A 22,331-nucleotide genomic window follows, 5' to 3' on the forward strand; every position below is an offset into this window, starting at 1 on the left:
AAAAAGTGCGTCAATATACATATGACTCGAATGGGGCGCTTAAATGATACAGGCTGGCTCTGCACACCACAAATTGAAGAAGAAGCTCTACTTAACACTTAGCAAAATGTTTGATTGGCCAGTTGATTTTTGTTTTTGCTTTTTTATACCTTTAAAAAGTTTAGAAAAACTTTTACATAACCAGACTTTTCGAAGGCTTATCTTTGTAAATATATGTATATAGTAGGGGAGCCCAAGAAGGGATTCGGGGATTTACGCGAGCGCATCAGATTAACATTTGGGGGATACCCTGCGTCCTGTTGAGTACCTCTACCAAATCTAAGCCATCTGTGTAGAGCCGCGCGCATAGGACAGCTGATCCGATTAGTAAACGAAAAAGTGATAGATGGATTTACTCGAGCGCGTCAGATTAAGAAATGGAGGGTTAATTACATGCTGAAAAGTGTGCATTTCAATAATCTGACGATTTGAGCGTGACGCAAGGGATCGGGAGGGTCGCAAACTTGCAAAAAAAAAAAACGTTACGGAGGATAACGGGAAGTATATAATCTGACGATTTCCACAAGCCGGAGTAACGAAAACCGTCAACAAAGATTGCCGCGTGCACTTGCTGTTTTTCAATACTACTACAGATTTTTCTTGGAAATTTGTTATATATCAATCATATGACTGTAAGTTAACCCAGCGGACCAAATGCTAGCAAATGATACCAGTTGCGAGTGAAATGTTAGAATTAACCCAAAACAAGGGCTCGTGTGTTGCTCCGCTGTATATGTACATAAGTATGGGCACTTGCGAATCAAACCCTTTATCTAAATTGTTCTGGGCGATGAAATTACATGTGTAATTACATAAGTGCGTCTACGATTACGATTAATTTAATCCCAGTTTCAAAATAGTTTGAATTAGGATTGAACTAATCGTAAATCAAAGGAGTATTAGATTAAAATTATATACGGCCTTATCAGGAACTCCATGTGAACAATTTTTCCCAAAACTTATAAAGTATAACAAAAACAATGTGTTCCTATTTATTTTTGTTTTGCTTGTAAACTCATGGGAGCAATTTATTCACATGGCATTGGTGATAGGGCTGATTAAGAAAAATTAGTAGAACATGGTGTAACTTTTAGCTCAACAAATATCAGTTAAAAATTAATTTTTTTTAATATAGGTGCATATGTGGATTTTACCCATTTCTCAGCTAAAATCAATAGAGATAAGAATTTTTATGTAAGAAAAACGCATTTTTCAGATAATTTTGAATACAGCAACCTTAAGTTTACTTATAAATGGAGTAATTGTGAACTCCGCTCCCTTCTTGCTCTCTCTTTATATAGTATCAATGGACTGTGTGTGCCCTTACGCCTTTCCGTCCGCCATCACGCAATCATGGGCGATCAAAGAACTCGTGGTGTTAAATGAAATATAACCTTTGAAATTTTACTAACTAAATTTTGTGATTCATGATGAGTGGAAATGGTTTTTGTGTGTTGTGTGGATGAAATTCTTCTCAAAAAATTTGTTGCACTATTCTAGGGGATTCAGGTATAACACCTTGTAAATTCTCTAATAACACACTTTAATATGTAAAAAAGATATTGTCAATTACTTCTTGTTACAGATGGGAAAAATTTAAAAGAAATTGACGACCAAGTCGTACCGGACTTTCTGTATGATAGTTGCACGGAAAATAATAAGTGTTTACAGTAATATATGTTTGGTTGACTGTGCATCTCAGAAACGAAATTAATTTTGTAAACCATCAGATTAAGAAAACAACTCCACATAATCGTCAGTTTAGGGCATCGAGATGAACCTTCTGTATGAAAATCTGACGCGCTCGAGTAAATCCAAATGGCGATTTTTTCTGCATTTCTGTTTTTTTTTACATTTTTGGAAGCCTGTAGATCCTCCACCCACCGCTGGAAGAAAAATATCACATGACTGTTTTTTCTTTCCATCATATAATCTTCAAAATCCAATAGGTCAAAATGACGCTCGAGTAAATCCCGATTTAGCATCATGGAGGGCTCCCCTACTAAATAATACTCTACATATTTATGTATGTACATAAACATTTGTCCTTATCTGCTTATCATTAATTTTAATTAAAAAAATCGCAAGCAGTTTAAAATGCATGGGAAACAGGTAGTAATAATAAGCAAGTATTGAAGCGTTAACAGATTCGACGGAAGTGCGCGCAAGCGGAAATGCTATAACGGCAAAAATTTAAACGTTTAACAATTCAGGCCAACGCGTTGCAATGCTTCCGCTTTGCGAATCTACTCTGAACAGTTAATGAGAAAGTTTCACTCAGCAGTTTTGTTACCAGCAACTGTGAAAAAAAGTTTATTGCGTATTTTTTTAAAATGTTAACATGGGAAATCACTTTGCCGTTACAAAATAGTTCTTGTCAAACGTTGCATCTATGTAGCTCAGGAGTTGCACCATTGCACCAAATTTCATTAAAACCGAACACTTATAGGCGAATGCACTTGAAAGTGAAATGTGGTATTGTCGTCTTTCTGGGTATGCAGTTACAGTTGCACGACCATACTCAATCCCAGCCCTTGCGTCTCCGTTCGCGCCCACTGGGAAACGTAAGCTACCCCTGTGCAAGACGCGGCCACCCAGCATGATGGATCCTTGGGTCACAGCAGAAAAGAGAGAGCTTCGGTGGCGCTCTTAACAGCGTCTGTTTGGAGAAAGCGGCTCGCTATACAAATGTGGATCCTGGCGGGGTGAATACTCCGAAATCTTTTCTCGCAGTCCGCAAAAAGCCTTCGTTAAATATTTTGTGTGCCTACCGTTATAGAAAGTCCAAGAGTTTAAATGTCTCGAAGAGTGAAATGGTTGGCAATATTCTAGATATGCCTACTAGTAGGATTCAAAGGAAACAGGAAGTGGATCGTACTTTAACGTAAAAATTAGAATGCGCATTTGACGGTCTTAACAAATACAGTTGAACGACCAGTTGCTTTCTGGATTCGCCTCTATCTTTAATGCCAAGTTCAATAGTACACAAGGGTTGCTACATAACATATTTTCGCCATGTTTCCTAGTCTATTAAGAGTTGTCGACATTAATAAGATTTCATACATTTTTCGGCTGAGAAACAAAAAGGTACCGGTGTCGACGAGATGTCTGTGCTATTCAATGCCGGCGGCGAGGAACTTCTATAGGGCCTCTATCATAACTTAAGGCACATTTGGTGTGTCGAATAAATGTCCGAAGATTGAAAACTGAGTGTACTTTCCCCAAACCACAAGATGGCAGGTCTCACTGTTTACGCCAATAATGTGTGAAAGATTGAAACCCTAGATGAACCAACTGATTGGACTTAACAGTATGGCTTCAGACCTGGCAAATCCTCCATAGATATGATTTTAAGAGTTCGTCAAATCCAGGAAAAGGCACAAGATAAGCAAATCTACACGCGCTCCCTTCTCGTCGATTTTAAAGCCACTTCTGACAATACAGAGGGAGTCTGCCTCTATGGAGCCATACCTAAATTGGGATGACTACGACGAGTAAACCAAGCCATAATAAAAATCTTGGTTGCTGCACATATTCCTTATAACTCTGAAAAATATTAAAAATGTTCTTTGAAATAAGGCAATTTCCGGTTTTAAATGCGAATATCTCACAACGTAATATCTTAGATGCAATGCCAGCTTGTACGTATTGAAGCAGGTATGTATTAAAAAGTGTTTGTATGCATATACACACGATTTATATGTGTTTCATAGCCACTTGAAAATGCTGCAGCTCTGCTTCTTGTTCTTTTAGATTTTCTTCTTTTTCCTTGCAAATATTAAATTTTTTCTCTTCCGTTCACAGGAACTCATTTTCTTTCGCTTTCATGTGGATTAGTTACATAAATATATGCATATAAATTAGGGCGTCCCTTAAAACGCAGAATTCAAAATTACATTATGGAACATCTAGTTTTTTCTTATTTTCCAATATGAGTCCAATCAACCTATCAAATTTAAAACCTGTACGAGTAACGTATACCCTGCCTATAGAGAGTCGAAGTTTTAAGATTTTTCTGCATTTTTTTTTTAGTTTGGAAATGTGGAATCTAATAACCGTTTACACCATATCTAGTTAACACTAACTGGAGATGTGTAGGTTAGGTAGGGTTCAATCGATAGCACTAAGGTATCACTCTAATGAGTACTTGTACTCAAAAGACTGAAAGTATTGATACCTACTCATTATCGGCTAAGTATCAAGTACTTACTTGAATTGTTTTCATCTTCTCTTTCGAGAGATACTTCCCTTTTTGAACCGACTTCCAAAAAAGGAGGAGGTTATCAGTTCATCGGAATATTTTTTTATATTTTTTTTTATGTATGTTACCGCATAACTTTGGACCACGTCAACCGATTTTTCGATAATTCTTTTTGCAACGGAAAGGTAGTGTCTCAGAGGTGGTCCCATACTAATTTGGTTAAGATCCGATCATTGAATCATGAAATATATAGATATATATACATTTTTTTAAGTCGGTTTTTTTTGCTAAAAATTACTTGTTGTAGTAAAAGGTCGTATGATTACGTCTTATCATGGTTTAACACATTGTATGTCAAAATTTAATAAAAAGCCAATAAAGTTGCATGTATGAAAACGTATATACTTATTATTTAGTAAGATCATAAAATAATTATTAATTAATATGTGTGGCACATTACCAAGGAACAGTATTGGTTATAATTTTTTCAGTCATATGAGTGTATAGGTCACCCAATATGGATAGGTTTCGGATTTTTATTTTCAAATTAGTTTTATTAACTTTTTTTTATAAATAATACAGTTTATTCCATAACAAAAACCTTGTTAATCCAAGTTTAAAAATTTGTACAAAAATTAAAATCAAATCAACAAAGTTTCATCAAAGACCGTAAATAATAAGAAGGGACAACTTGTGCCTTCTCTTTTGCGCTAGTACGTTTTCATCAAAATTCCACACTTTTTATTCTGAATAAAAAGTGTTTAACTTTGGCGAAAATTTGATTTTCTTTTAATTTTTGTACAAAATTTGAAACTTGGATTTACATAGTTTTTGTCGTAGAATGAACTATATTTTTTATAAAAAAGTAACTAAAATTAATTTGAAAATAAAAATAAAAATCCGACACTTATCCATAAGGTCACCTCCATAAGTATACAGCACACAGCATCATTTACAAACTATTTATGAAAAAAAAAAAATTGTATTGTTTCTTTTGGTACATTGCTGAGGAACAATATTACCCTGCAGGGAAACCGCGGACTAGTGAATCAAATTTCTAGTTCCGTACTAGGTCTTTATCGCCAAAGGAACTAGGCCGATAGGAACTAGATCCTCACCGGTCCAAAATCGGCGAAAAGTAGTACTTTTAAAAAACGATTTTTTTCAGTTTTTTTCACTGGAAATCTATATCTAAAGTGACGAATTTAGAAATGGTTCGGAACTATAGAAAAAGGGATGCAGAACGAACTAGATCTTGTTTGTCGAATTTAGAACCAGTTCGGAACTATCGAATAAGGGATGCAGCGGGGGGCTTGTTTACTTTACATAGATATGTGTTCAGCGGCTTTTTCGTTGAAATACGCTTCTATTCTGTGCTTCGCAGATGCTTTTTCATAGCTTGGTAATGCAAAACTAAAATTTGTGTTAACGTTTCAACATCTTGGGACCGTCTGGAATCTAAGAAATAACAGCGAGCACCTCTGCAAACTCAGCTACAGCTAAAGGTATGTAAACGTATATTTCTTACAATCATTCAAACAAATTTAATTTCAAATTGAAAACACATCTTCCAAAACAACTTAAAATCGCACACACGGAAGAACCAAAAAGATCGAAAAATCATGATACTTTTTTCTTTCGTCTGTCGATTTTAGAACTGGTTCGGAACTATAGAATTTAGGACTAGTTCGGAACTATCGAAAAAGGGATGCAGCGGGGGGCAATTGACACTTCCTTGGACATCGCCATGTTAAATTCGCCAGTTGCTTCCATGCAAAAGAGATTTATCGCGAACCAGTACTGGGTCTAAATGTACTAGAAGCGCACCAGTTCAGAACTAGAGATTTTCCCCACAGGGTAGTTATAATTACATATTTGACTTCATACAAGTATAGTATTCACAAAATATTTATGAAAAAATAGCTTTCGGGGCACACTGCCAAGAAACAACAACTTTTCTAAATGCTGTCCAGACAAGCGATTACTACTTTCTGTACTACATGACCGCACTTTCCGCGAAAACTCTAATAACGAGCGTCATTTGTTGAGTTGCCGTTGCAATGATAAAAGTAGTAGAAATTACTCTTTCGATACCAAGTACTTTTTTTTCGATACTTACTCGATACCGAACAAAAAGGTATCGAGTAAAAAAATACTTGGTATCAAAAGAAAAGTATCGAGTATTTACTTGTATCGATTGAACCCTAAGGTTAGGTTAGGTTGTCGTGGTCGCCTATAAGACACACTTAGGCTCCAGGCCCAGTGTGATGCCACATGTGGGTCAGTAACTACCAATCCCTCCTAAAACCATTTTTAACTTCGCAGGAACTCCTCCATGTTATCATAGAATTGTCTACCCAGTGTTGAGAGGCTTCATCTGGATAGAGCAGCGCACTAGCGCAACAGGTACAGAATCATTTCCTCCTCTTCTTCATCTTGACAACTTCTACAGAAGTCATGGAATCGCACGCCTAGTCGATAGCATGCCTGACAATTAGGCAATGTCCTGTTCTAACATGTACTAACAAAGTGATATTCGACTCATTTAAACTCAATAGTAGGCCAGTTTCCTTAAATGTCGCAGTGTCCCCGAAACAATATTACCTTTGGGCGAAATGCACTGCCATCTCGTTAAGAGATGTGCGGCATTTCAGGGCAGCCATGGAGGCTGTCGACTGCTTCGTAAAGGATAACAATAACGATATGTAACTGGGTATTAAAATTAACCAGACCCCCTAGCCTGCCTCCGAAGATATCGATATGGAAGTTTTAAACCGGTAGCCCGTCTGTCTAGGCTCGACACTCTAACAAGGACCAAGCGCGTAGGGCGAAGCCCTTCACGGACAGCTTGTTGAAATTCGAATTCCGAATTCCGAACATTGTAATTCGATTATTCGATTGAAATTTATAGTGCAAATTCGATTTCATTCAAACTTTTTTTTTACGTTGAAATTCATGAGAGCCGTAGTAGTTTTTCTTTTTTTCGAAACACTGTTCTGAAGCCCGTGGCCCGGTATCAAAGATTAGGTTGTAAAAGCAATATTAAAAAAATTTTAAATGTACATGTATATATTTTCAAATGGTCGCCAATTTAAGTTAAATTATCGTATTGAGATTTTTTTTTTCAAAATGTGGCAACTTCTTCTTCGGAAGAAAAATGCGGGTTTCATGAAATTCAACGTAGACTATGACCTCATAGTTTGAAATAGATCGAATATATCGATTTCTTTTGCTCGTCCAATCCATATGGAATGGGCAATCTGTTCCTTTCTAGTAAAAATTAGGCTGTTTCCTGCAGCTTTATGCTGAAGCACAATCATTGCCAACACAGGTATGCTTAAAATTTAAAAACGTTACAGCCCTAACGGACATATTAACCAAGTTGTTTTAAATTTTTTATTCGTCGAATTACTGCGTTCAATAACGAATGGACAGGATGTCCTGTTGTCTAGCAACAAAAATCTTGTAACACATTTAATATTCCATTTCACACTTTTGTCATCTGCAATAATTTTGTATTTCTTTAGCTAGTCTGGCTCATTGAAATTCGTTGACCGAGAGAGAAAATTTTTAGTTATATTAAACAAATTGACTCAACTGGTAATTGACGAATTATTTGGAGCGTGCTTGAAAATCATACAAACACATGTTAAGGAATTTCATTGGGAATCCTGCCATAAATATTTTAGCACAAGCATTTTTAAGAAAACTACAAATTAAGAAAACTTGTTTCACTATTTAAACCGCATTTATCCTTTTCCTTGTTTTTAATCAAAATTTTCTTTTCTTTTCAGGTTTGTACAATTTCAAGTTATTTCACTAGTTAAAGGTATTTTAGCAGTAATTTTATGTGTGTTTATCGCGCGCAAATAATACATTTTTTTACCGCATGTTTAGAAAAGTAATTAAAATGTGTTAAGTGAACCAGAGGAAACTATGTATGTATGTGTGTATATCTGTAAGGATTTTCCGCGCAGACATCTGAATGTGAGACGAAATTAGACTTTCGGGCAGAAGTCCGTACGATGATTTTAAAATATGTAGGGAGCCTATGCGAAATTGGTATTTATGCGGATTAATCTCTGTATAGTTTGTTAGGTTAACTTAAAGTGACTGCCCCTTGGACAATTAGAAAATTGTATTTTGCGATACCACGGAAAAATCGAACGGAAACCATTAGGAGATTTCAAATGCTGATAATTTAAATGCCTGGGAGCGCCCCAGGGTTAGTCAGGAAGTGAGAGCCAAAATGTTTCCATATTTTTAGTAGTCTAGTAGAGATCTCAAACCTCGCCGCATGAATACCAATCGCACAATGGCTGTCAGAACCCCTTTCAATAACGAGAGCTGAGGCTTTGCAAGCATAAGGAGTTAATTTTTCGCTTCCACTCCACCCCAGGCATGAAGGCTTTTATAACTGGGCATGTTTTACTTTAAGCTCATGCTGAGCTTACATGAGGCCCAATAGTCCAAGAGAAAACCACAGGAATACAGAGCCATCCCCTGCTGCTCCATATCCGGTTTTAAAATTTCAAAGGTGCCTTTATTCGCCAAGTCGTCAGTCCAGCAGTTTACTACAATGCCACTGTGACCCGACACCCAGATGACCCTGATCTCTAAGTACTTCGACGCGGTTGAACATTTACCTGACTGATTTCATGGGCAACACCATAGCACTCCGGGTCCTGATAGCCTCCTGCCTATCCCAAACTGACGTCACATCCTCAGCAGTGCGTCTACGGTTTCCTTGATGACAGCCATTTCGACCTCAAAGACACTATAGAAGGGTGGAATCCGGAAAATAGTTTTGATGGAGAACACCCGGCAACAGACCTTTTACCACGCTGCCTTCACGTTTTGATCCATCCGAGAAGAAGTTCTCCACTTCCTTCTTCCAGTAACTCTGCCGGCCCGCCATCCCTGAAAGGTATGAAGGTGGAGAAGGAGCTAATGGGATCCATTTCGGAGGCGCAGAAATCTGTCTACTCAGGGACGAAATCAAAGTCCTCCAGAACTTCAGAGTGTTCAGTTTTCGAGCCAGTTAACAGCCGGGTTTCCCTGAGCTTAATGGCAGTTCGTGCTACGACAATTCGATATCTACAGACGTACTGTTCAGAATGAAGTTCCACCTATGGAGGGAAGAGCCACTTCCAGGACCTTATAATTTGTAGTAAAAAAGACCAGTTTCATCCTGGTGGGGTTGTTAAATGATTTTTTTTTTTGGGTGAAATCGATTGTAGATACTTTATTTTGCCTTCCAAGTAAGCTGATTGATGATATGAAGCACGGATTTTAAAGAGGTTTTATGTTTTTCTACAAGTTTTTCATAATGAGCATAGAGCACTCCACCAATAATAAGAGCAAGAGCGAGCATTTTGCTATTTTCTACTAAGTAGTACTTATGTAAGTCCATATTTATGTATGTGGTCCTTATCTTGTAAGGCCGTTTGCAGTCTAAAGTAGCGGAAGTTTTAAGATTGTTAAATAATACAATTGTATACATAAATATAATGAATATATAAGTGTATGCTTTTAGCTATGTATGTACATATATCCAAACATTTACATGCTTTTAAACATGCACGTGCATAAATTGCAATTACATCTAGCAAATAAAATCATTTATTATTACTTCGCTTAATTGCATTATGATATGTATCTACATTTTCTTATCTACACATACAGCCCACAAGATTAATTCACATCAGTAAGAGATTATCTTAGCTTCAAGCTGTTTAATAAATCAAATCAAATTGGAGCACTTTGAGAATTTATTGACAAAATCATGCTGAGCAGTACATATATTTCAATTAGATTTAAATGGATTGCAAACACATAAACCACGCTCTAATGAATATTGAAAATATTTTAAAGAAATTTGCGTATGTATGTCTAAATTGCAACTTTTAGGGACATCTCGAAGCCAGAACGAATGTGGCGTGCAATTAAATACTTGGCTTTGCAATATTATAAGAATAGGGCGTTTGAATTGATGAACACTTGTAAATACATATCTGACATAGTCGCTGAAATACCAAAAGCCGTAACTAACTAAAAGTTCAAAAAGTCCTCCCATCGATATGGCTTTTTTGCATTTCAACGACGATGTGAGATAGGGATTTCTATATTAAGTTAACGATACATTCGTATAGTATTCGTAGTGCAATTTAAACAGCCAAAAGAAATATAGTGTAAAAGCATAGACAGATGGCAACGCTGGTCCACATCAACTCGTTAATTCGGAATTATCTCGCGAATTAACTGCAGTTGATCCGGATTAAGTCCCGCAGCTAATACTTAAAATTAATGCGGATCAGGAGAATTTTTCATGCCACCACGGCCATATGGCGCACAGTGTGAGATTTTGCCAATCTAGGACGTCAAAATTCAAAATAAGTTTCAATATGGTTATCAACGACTATTTCAAACTGGTATCAAATGGGCAGGTTCCGAACTATCCCTAAAAAGACTAGTTGGAGAAAATTTTTCCGGAGTAAAACCAAAAAAACTTGTATGATATATATTGGACAAATATGTTCATCTAGACCACCCCTATCACCTCACAAAAGAAAAGCTCTTATCACACGGACACCCTGTAAGTTCGAAACTAGTCTCATTTTACACTAGTTGGATCAAGTTCTCCATAGCCATTTTGAAGCCTATGTTTTTCTAAGCTCGCATGCCAGATTTCAAGTTGATATATCTTAAATTAAGGCCTTTCACTTTTATCTCACTCAAGCAAATTGCATAAAGCTCCTAGTGCAATATATCACTTAAGTTGAAAAGATGCCTTTCGGGAAAAAATAGGGCAAGATTTTATTTTTTAAGTCTGTTCTATGAATATGTATGTTCGTCCTGTATGCTGTGTCAAAGCCGAACTACGCCGAACTTGTAAGTCATAGTCTAAGAAAGATTCAAGATTTTTGACACTTGTCTTACCTTCGAGCTGATTATAAAATAATTAGTTGATTAGGGTAGTGTATAGCAAACATTTTAAGTGAAAGTAGTACAAAACAAGTAAGAAAGTCTAAGTTCGGGCGGAGCCGAACATTAAATTCCCGGCGCAAGTATTAAATATATGTTTTCCACCTTTCCGAAAGCTACCGCTACATGATAAGCCGGGGTTATAATTTTTAAGTAAATTAGCGTCCTTAAATTTCGAAATATTGAAATTTCAATCATTTCTGAAATTTACCGTTATATGAAAAGCGGCCATTTCAACAATTTTCAACGGTTTGCTTTTATGTGGCAAGCACAATAACCATACCGAGTTTGGTACAAATTGCTAGAACGGTTAGCGAGATACATATATGTGATCATAAGTGGGCGGTGCCACGCCCATTTTCCAAAATTTTATCATAAACGTATTTCTTGGCAACCAATTGTTGCAAGCATCAATTTTGAATAAATTAGCTTTAATATTTACTGATTTATCGAGGATTTCGTATTTCTATAAATTACCGTTATATGGGATGTGGGCGTGGTTATTGTCCGATTTTAAAAAATTCCGGCCATTTGGTATGCTGTGCCAGGGCCAACAACTATGCCAAGTTTGGAAGAAATTGGTGCAGATATATACATGTAACCACAAGTGGGCGTGGCTACGCCCATTTTCCAAAAATTTTTAATATTCTTATTTTTCGTCTAAAAATCATTGTAAATATCAATTTTGAGTGAATTATCTTCAGTAGTTACTAAAATATCGTAGTTTTCGTATTTCTGAAAATTACCGTTATATGGGAGGTAGGCGTGGTTATTGTCCGATTTCGACCATTTTCAATACCATCCGTCCTATTCCCAAAAGAAGTGCACGCACCAAGTTTCGTTAAGATATCTCAAATTTTACTCGAGTTATCGTGTGCACAGGCGGACGGACGGACGGACAGACAGTCACTGCTTAATCGTTTTCTCTTTTCATTCTGCTCATTTATGTATACATTTGTCTATATCTATCTCTCGGTTTGCCTGTTACAAACAACCGTTATGTGAACAAAGTTATAATACCTTTGTGCACAAGTGCGCTCGGGTATAAAAAAACTTTACGGGGTATTATATGGGCAAATAGTAGTGTTCACTAATTTGAAATACGATAAATAGATGCAGACTTATGATCTATTTATCGTATACCAAAAAAACATAACTCAGACATGCCCCACTGTGAAAATCAAAATCGGTCCAGTGGTTTTTTAGTAAATGTTTTACATCACTTTTACAACTTAAATTTATACAACTCACTTTTTGCAATACTAATAGTAGGTGAATTTATTTGTAAACGAATGCCAAAAGAAGGCTCAACTCGGGTAAAAATTCCTTTTAGCTACTTAACCAAAGCTGTTTATAGCTGGCAAGAAACATATGATTGGTTTAACGGAATTTAGATACAACAAGTAATTTTTAACAAACAAAAAACGACTTAAAAAAAAAAATATATATATATATATTTAATGATCCAATGATTGGATCTAAACCAGTAGATTGGTATGGGACCACCTCTGAGACACTACCTTTGGTATTCCGCGTTCCGTTTTGTTTCGAACAATCTTCGAATTTGGAATCAAAAAATATTTAGGGAGTGCTCAAAGCGCTCAAAGTTTTCGATGTATTTTGTATGGGGAAGAATCAACTTTTCGTAGAAATGGTATAAAATTCTTAAAAATCAATATTTTTCAATGGGAAAACTGTAGTTATTTCAGGAGACTTCCAGTATTAATATAAAATTGCTTATTTAAACATGTTTTAATACTAAAGATTTTTTATTGGCCCCCCATTGCATTTTCTGGGGGTCTTGGCAAACATATAAAATATAGTTACCATGAAAAAATGATTGAATGGGTTGTGGCATTAAAATTCCGACTTAACTTTTTCACATGCATTTTTGGACCATTTGTTGTACGAACATACAAAAAATTGTGAAGTTTGTATTATTGTACTTGTTTTTACTAACGTTTTAAAAAGAGGTCTCGAATTCGATTTGCCATAGAAGGATAAGCTTCGTTCTTCCTCTCCTCCTGACGGCTTTCAAAATCGAATTCATTTGCGTTCAAATCTTCCACTCTGTAGTAAATGCAAATGTTGTGGAGTGCTCAAACAACGTTTATAACTTCACTGGCTTTGAGCCGCGAGTAATGCAGTTCAAGGTGAATTTCTTATGATTCTTCACTAATCTGAAAAGGATCAAACATATCCCTAAATCTCCGCCTTTCAACTTTCGCATCAGCAATCTGGGACTGGTTCTCCTCTTCAAGCAATAATGCCACGGCTATGGATTTGATTCTTATAATTATGTTTCCACTTAAATTAAGAACAATCGAAATTTTATTTTTAAATTACAATGATGTTATTTTAAATTATTTAAAAATGTTAACTTCATATGCTGCTATATTTAGTTTGGTGGCAAATATTTTATGTTGCTTTGTTTCGATTTCACACATTCCTAGGTAAACAGCTGATTTCGAAGATGTTTTCGCTCTTCCTCTTCTTCTTTCGGTTTGATCGTAACTCCCAATGCCAATTTACGGAATCAGATACGCGATAGCTTTGAAAAGAAAACGAGGTAGCGCCTTTCGAATCGTGAAAGCAGATAAAATCAAGGGTCCCCGAGAAAGCGTAACAAAATGGTGCTATCAGCACTAATTGGGTCCTGGGAATGTACTCAGGCGACGCCTCTACCAACCAACCAGCGCCTTTCGATATTTAGATAACGACATGTCCATTTTTAAATACCGAATAACTCGTTAAAAAACAAGGTATAATTTGAAAAAAACTTATTTAATTATTCCAATAATCTAACGGTTTAGTTTATTCCGTAGAAAAGTAATTCATTAGACGAGCTATTTTTCGCGGTTAGGTACTCAAAATTCGTTTTGGTGTGATTTGTACCATGATAAAAATATAGTAAGGTAGAACCGCTGAGAGTCACTTTTAAAATTCTTGACGTTTCCAAACAATTCAAATTTTAAATTTACTCACAAACACATTTTCATTTTCAATCTCAAGCAACAACAATTTCGAACAATTTCAATTTTTTATTTTCACTTTTATATGATTTTAAAATGTTGGCAAACTTCAAAAAAAAAATCATGGCCGACAAATTGAGAGAACGGTTCTACCTTGCTATGTTTTTATCATGATTTGTACCCTTTTGTACGACTCTCCGCAATTAGAGGGCGATAAGATGTATTTTGAATATTGAAAGATGCTTTGAAAACGTATATTTATTAACAAGGATATGTATATAGTTAGTTGAACCGTTTTGTTTTTACTGACAAATCTGGGAATACATTTCGAACAGGTATCACTCACTATTCCGCATAAATATGTCTGTCAAGATATCGCCAAATATGAATTTTCGAATGTCTTACAAATAATTTTCATGTAGAGGACTCTAAAATGCATACATATACATACCTACAAACTTATATATATATATATACATATATATCAAGCATACAACTACTTAGCAAATTTGTCGGTGAAAATGCAACAGTACAAAGCACAAAATATTGCAGGCGCGTGCAATGAGTAATCCTGGAGAACATAGCTTTGAAGCTGCAGGCGAAACTAGAAGACGTTGGGGGAAGAAACAAACACAATCCGATTTGTACAACCTGCCAAAAACAGACGTGCAATACAGGATGCTAAACCGCAACAATGTGTGCACATACATATGTGCATACTAGGACTTTTTAAGGTCTCGAAAATCCCGGGACTCTTGGCAAGTAATTCCGGGATTTTCCGGATTTGTAATTTGTACTGATGGCAATAATAGAAACTCCTTTTCTTGACCAGTATTGGCTATATTTCTTTTTTTTATTTAATAACTAGCAATTACCCGGCGTGCTTCGCTGCGCCTTAAATGTATTTTTGTGTTGTATCTCTCCCCCTAAGCTCTTATGGCCTCACTTACAAAATATTTTTAAAGAACTTTATGAAGTTAGATTTAAAAAAAATCGATCTATGAAGCATTGTTTATTTTTTTTTTGAGTTAATATATTTTCGAAGGTAATTAGAAAATATGTAAAGAACCGACTTTCTCTTGGAAATTTAATTTATAATCTTATAACTGGAGTCTACTATCGCACCCTTTCCTCAAACGTGTATTGATTCAATATTCAAATAACGTATATTTATATAATTTGAAAAAATCTCCCTACTATACAAATATGTACAGCAATATTAACTAATATTTTCAAATGTTGTGAGAGGGAGTAACAAAACAAAATTACTTTTAAGGCGCAGCGAAGCACGCCGGGTATTCGCTAGTGTCACATGAAATTAACTGAGCAAAGTACAATGAATAGCTGTTAAACAATGTTTCACGCACCGGCACCATCTACTTTAAATGAAACATACTTATTTTCGTGAGGGATACTCACACACCATATACTTTTCTATTGAAATTTTTCCTGAATTTTCTTAGCTATAAACCTCCAACGAATGCAAAACCGTGGAAATCGGTTCGTGCGTTCTGGAGTTATAGCGTCAGGAAGGAAAACCCTACTTATTTTTATATTAATTTTTATATTAAAGAAGATTAAAGAACTGTCCGCATTACACAATTTTATTTTTCACAAAAACGGTATTCATGAATTTTTTAATTTTTTTTTTTATTTGCTTCCGCATATTTTTGACATAACAGCTTTCATTTTATGCCCATATTAAACAAATACAGCCTAAGTTTACCCGTGCCCACGTTTTGGTCTGTATCTCGAGACCCTAGCCACCCAGCTATATGAAAAGTGCTCAACCTTAAAGCATTCATGAACAGCTTTCATTTGATACCCATATTGAACAAATACACCCAAGGTTACCCAGGTCCACGTTTTGGTCTATATCTCGAGACCCTAGTTATTTTTTAAAAATTTTCTTTGCTACAAACCTCACGGAGCCCGAGCCCTTTCCAACGAATGCAAAACCGTGGGAATCGGTTCGGCGGTTCTTGAGTTATAAGATTACCAAGGAAATGTAACTTCTTTTTATATACATATATATAGATTAATATTTTTTTATAAATGTCAAGTTCATTATACATATAACACCGCGCGATAGCAAATTTTAAACACAAATATCAATATATTCGCGAAATCATGGGCCAAATATAGTAAAATTGCGTTTTTAGTTTTTCACTCTGACGTCAGTAATTCAAAAATTATTTAAAAAATTCAGAGAAATGTGCTTAGAGAAGAAGTATGAGTATCAAATTAAAGAGGAAATCCTGTAAAATTTAAACAGATTCAAGTTTCTAGTGCAGAAGGGCTGGTAAATATTGAAAATGTAATTTTAAAATTTGATCCTTGAAATTTCGCAATATTTGTTTTTGAAAAAATTATATGTATGTAAGGGCTTATATAAACTCGATAAAATCCTCGAATATCCTTCTTCTAACTTTGTCAGCTTAAATATTACCTACATATTCGTTCTTGTGAATCCAAAAAATCTAATTTTTTTAAATTTTAAAGAAATTTCCTATTGCATTTGTGACTCATATTTTTATTCTACATTGCATTGAATTTTTGAATAATTTTTGGTATTAATCATATCTTAGAAATTACAAAGTCCTTCAAAATAAATCCTGCGGTCAGAGAGAAAAAGTAATGAATATCTAAATCCCGGGATCCCGGGATTGTGACAACACCATTCCGAAAATCCCGGGATCGGGAAAATCCGAAAAATTAACATCCCCAGAACACACATGCATAATTCTTATTTTAGTTTGCAAAGTCGTATTCTCAGTGAATTGCATACGTATGAATATATGTATCCACAAGAAGATTATAAATACGCTTATACGCTCATGTACTCCGTGACATACAGCTAAGCATTGCTAGACAGCCACTGTAGCTCTTACCTATGTATGCTGTGCTAAATTGCCAGTGTTGCACATGAGTTATCCCCCACACGAGACAAGCTTCCTATCACGCATTCACACAAATCTCCCGCAGCCACAATGCTGTCAAAAACTTATAACCAATAAGCAGTGTAGCCAAATAAACAAAGGAATGGAAAAGAAACGAATCAACGTGAACTCAGGAATCATCACAACAATGTATAAAAATGTCGCATGCAAAGCTGGGGGCGGCGGGGAAGTGAGTCTAGTTGGTTAAAATTTACATTTAGGAACATAAGAGCTCTGTACAAAGTATCTAGTACGAAAATTTATTCGCACAAAAGAGTAGAAGAAAACTGTAATAAAATAAAATGTGCGCGCATACTATTCTGTAGGTACGTTATCTAGTTTTTTCGCAAATCCCTCAATTCTGCAACCTGCAAATATGGGGATTAGTGTGGCCTAAATTTGCTACACTAAAATACAATTTGGTTTGAATGAATATTTCATAAAAAAGAATAAAAAACTCGACAGCAAATTTTAAGGATTTCGTTGAGCAAATAATAAAAAAGTGCCTAAATTGTGTGAAATTCAGTGGAAAAGAGAAAGGCTTATTGTACCGAGCTTTGCAGAGTAACTTACCGAAAATTTAACATTGAATAAAATTAAATTGAGCCGAAAATGTATGCAATCTGTAAAGATAATATTAATGAGTTCCTTTGATTTTTTTTTACAAGACACTGTTATTGCAGTTACATCAAAGTTGTCAGATGAAATAACATAGTATTTAAAGTAGGTTGAAACTGGTCCCGAAGACGGCCTGAACTGTCCCAAACTAGTTCTGAACTAGGGTCGAACTCGCCCTTTACTGACCAAACTAGCCCCGATTTGGGCCCTAACTAGAATCGAACTAGTCCCGAACTACTACGAACAACTAGCCGCGAATCGGTCATGAACTAGTAGTGAACTTGTAACGAACTAGTCGCAAAGTATTTAAGTATGTGTGTTATTTGCGTTTGATGCCTCCAGCAAAGAAAGTGAGTAAAAGTAATAAATGGAGAGCAACAGTGATATCTGGTATTTATAAAGCTCCTCCATATGGTTGGACAATACAGACCTCTTTGGAAAGGACCCACATGGTTGATATTCTGGAGAGCGACGAGCATTGCGATTGAAAAAAATTCAACAGTTCAGGGTTTAAATACCCTAAATTAAACACGCTGCTTTAAATTGATCATCGAATTTTTCGATACACTAGAATCTCGTGAGAATGCGATCCTCGCTCGTGAGAATGCGATCCTCGCGAGAAATTGCTTCTCGAACAATCTCGGGAAATCGAAGGCTCTAATATTGAGCCTGAATCCCAATACCAAACTTAGCGACGAAGGCGATGTCAAGTATACTCTATAATTGCGGCTTAAAGGCAGGTGTTAGCGATACCGTTAAGATCGGTTTCAAGATCGGCAACCGGCCTTAACACCAACTGTGCGATTTGATGCTTTAAAGGGATTCAATAGCATATCTTATGTCATCTTCATTCGCCATAGATATAGCAACAAACCAGTTGTATATAAAAACAATGGTACTCACATTATCTTCCTATTAAGTCGATGGAGTTTAATTGCAGCCATCATCTGCTTTCCAGGGAAGTGAGTCTCCAAGGGAACAGAGAGAGTCTGAACCCTTGTCTCCGTAAATGAATCATCTGGCCTTTTGTTCGAACCCAGCACTTTAACTACGGTTTTATTACCACTACAAAGATAATAATAATAAAAACCGCAGTAAGCTGGGACGGCTACCCTGCGCTACACCAGACCTAACATGAATTGCCCAGGATATTATGTTTTTTAAAATAGCTCTTCAGTAAATAAGAACAAATCCAGAGCCGAATGATTGGAGAGGAACCAATACTCTCTAGTTTATATGTATATGAGAATTGAAGGATATACCCTCTTACATGCCTTTTTGAAGTCTGTGTCAATGCAGTCTATTTGGAGACTATTTTTGAACCCATTGGTCTCGTGTGTGGACAATTGTATGTAACACCACATTAAAATCCGTTACGATTGCTTTAAATACTTTGTGAATGGAATACTTAATTTCCGTATACTTCACAATATTCGATCTGTTTCTCAAATCACTAAGAGCCCAATTAGTAGATTTCCCTACTGGGATATAGCGGATGAGAAAACAGGTTAAGTCCATTAGTAATAATCAGGAAATGAGAAAAAATATGTGCATAGAAAGTAGATGCAAACTAAAGCAAAAAATATTTATTGCTCCAAGAACTCTGGAATTAATTGGATACTTATTTTAATTTTCTGTATATACATATTTTACATTCAGTAGAAAATTTGTGAAAATCCTCATTTTCAACTAGCTACCAATTGGAGAGAGAGCCAAAGCTGCACAAAGGCATCAATAAAATGCACCAAAGAATTGGGGGCAAGAACAAAGCTTGTTTTGGCTAATAAACGGTTCAGTGGGGATTTGTGAAAACAAGCGTGCTGCAGCAACCCGTTACCGGCAAGCACAATAAAGGGTGACCCAAATGACATAGCGGACAATTGAGGAATCTTTAGTACGTGCAAAGAATAGCACTTCGATGAAAATGGAATTCTGTGGAAACAGACATAGCAATTTGAACGGCATTTGGTTTGTAGTAGCCACGCAACACATGCAGCGGCTTGCCCCCCACACACTTACACACGCGCAAACAAACATGTGAAATGCTATTGGGACTACAGTAATGGTTTATTTTTACAACTCTTTGCTTGAAAATGCCACAATAAAATGGTAATAAATGTCATTTCTATAGAGTCTTAAAACCTTAGTTGGCGTGAAGTTGAGGTGAAAACTTTTCGTGTGTGATTTGCTTATCGCTACGGTGATGGTCCAGTTAAAGTTGATGCAGGCGAAAGTTTAGCGCAAGCAATGAAAAAAGTTAGGGGTGGTAAGTGAGTCGATTGGCAGTGCTGAGCGCATTTGGGTTGTGCTGCATAGCTGCTTATAATCATTTTTTTGTGCTACTCGAATTACCACCAGTGTGAATTTAGGACAAAAATGCCCGAGAGCGGAAAACTTCGAAAATTCGCGACAATTCAATTACTATAAATTCAAGAAATTAAGTACAAACTAGGTATTCACAGAGGGTATAACAATACGAATTGTTCGAAGAACGCCGGCATAAAGGTTGATTTGATTGCAAGTAGTAGTATGGCTTGAAAAACATGAAAGTAGAAAACTTTTAAGGCGTCTTTATTAAAATCGTTACAGGGAAGACAAAACCAAACGAAAACATGCACTTAGGATATTTTACAGATATCTAGAACCACTTCATAGCAATCGAAATCGATGAAATATTCTGGTTCTGAAAAGAAAACTTATATAAAGAGTGAACAGAAAGGAAGGTCCAAGTATAGACCAAGAAGACCATTGATAGCGGTTTCTTCACTAACACTTTTTTGACTTCCTGCCGGCCTTAAGACAAACTGAACTCCCATAAAACTTCTTTATTTTACAGTAACTGCCTCTGTGTGAGAACCCTCTCTCTGTTCCATAGCGACTCAAACGGTTGCTGCAGAATTATGGGAGTGGTCGATAATCCAGATCCCATAGGCAGGTGTCCTCTCCCTCCTCTTGTTTAATTTCTATATATCTCTCAGCCCCTGGAGGGGGTTTCTCTGACGTCATACTCTGCCGATTGTTCGATATCAGTGAAGGGCATACCTAAATACCTTTGTATGTAAAGTATCAGTTTAGATACTAAATAGCCAAATACATAGTATTTAGAGATGTCTTAATATCAGAGTAGAAAAAAAAAAACTTTGGTATTTAGGAGTTGCTAAACACCCAATTAAGAAATATTTTCGTATTTAGGAGTTTGCTAAATTCTCAAGTAAAAAGTACTTAGATATTTAGGTAATGGTATTTAGTCGGTGGCTGAATACTTTCCAACTAAATACTTTATAATTTAGGAGAAATTTAAAAAATTACACTGATCTCGACTTACCTCACTCTTCACACTTACTCACCTCAAATCAACTCAAGACACACACTCTCACCGCACCTCACATAAACTCACCACACGTTATCCTACCACAACTAAATTCAACAAACCTTAACTCACCACAACAGAACTCATCACACCGGTTCTCACCACGTTCTCAGTTTGTGAACTATTTCGGAAGTTTAGAGCTTCTCAGAACTAAATTAGGATTTTTATCGGTATTTATCGATATTTGTAACGATATATTTATCGGTATTTTTAGTGATATAGTTATCAATATTTTTGTAGATTTTGTATCGATATTTTTCGATAAATATATCGACACTTTAATCAATATTTTTATCGATATATTTATTGATATTTACCTATATATTTACTCTCTTAAACACCAAAATAGTCCCTAGAATCTTAAAAATCTCCCTAAATTACCGATAATCCTGAAATAGTCCCAAACATGCCCAAGTAGCCCCGAAAATAGCAAAATAGTCTCTTGAATCTCGATATAGTCTCGAAAATTCTACACAGCCCAAAGCAGTCCCGAAAATTCTGAAATAGTCTTGAAACTCCCGTGGTGAAGCCATAAATACTAAGTACTTTTGTATCTAGTATTTAGTGAAAACAAAGTCTCTAAATACTTTGGTAGGTACTCAGTAGTCAGTGAAGCCAAAGTCTCAAAGTACTTCTGTACGCGGTATTTGGTTAGGTGAAACTAACTAAATACTTTTATACTAAGTATATAGCACAATGAAAATAAGTAAATACTAGCATGCTCAGTATTTACTAAGTAAATTTTATTTCGGTATTTACCACATAAACACCCTTCGATATATCGAAAAATATTGATGTACATTTCCATCTATCGAATGAAGGAAATACATGGCCTCTTTGCCACTGCCATCCCTACAAACAAAACACTCTTGAAAAGACCTTACAGCCGATGCATATGGCGGGGTCGCCCTTCGTGTCGATTGGCCACGGCGCACTTAAATTTCAGCCATAGAGCATGGTTTCGTATGCTCCTTGACCTCATATTTGAATATCTCAGCTCGCAGTTTATGGGCTCCTGAAGTTTTTGTATCTTTGAATCTTGTCATGGTCAGAGAACGGGCCATCGATTCTCTTGTCCTTTGACGTCTCAGGGTCTTCGCTCTCTACAGATGTGAAGATGTGTGAGAGGTCCCGTTCTTATTTTTACAGTTGCTCGCCCCGGCTTAAAACCTTCCATAAGTCGCTGAATGTTCTGGGAAATTATTCAA

The 22,331-nt window shown here is 36.1% G+C and overlaps 1 protein-coding gene across 8 annotated transcripts in view; it reads left to right on the top strand.

The window, feature by feature from the left end:
- The window catches only part of LOC118744873 (protein king tubby), a 213,359-nt gene that overhangs the window by 38,353 nt on the left and 152,675 nt on the right, over positions 1 to 22,331 (top strand). The gene's annotated exons all lie outside the window — the stretch shown is intronic.

Source organism: Rhagoletis pomonella, unplaced genomic scaffold (genome assembly GCF_013731165.1).
Source record: "Rhagoletis pomonella isolate Grant_MI unplaced genomic scaffold, Rhpom_1.0 Rhpom_scaffold_00008, whole genome shotgun sequence".
NCBI lineage: Eukaryota > Metazoa > Arthropoda > Insecta > Diptera > Tephritidae > Rhagoletis > Rhagoletis pomonella.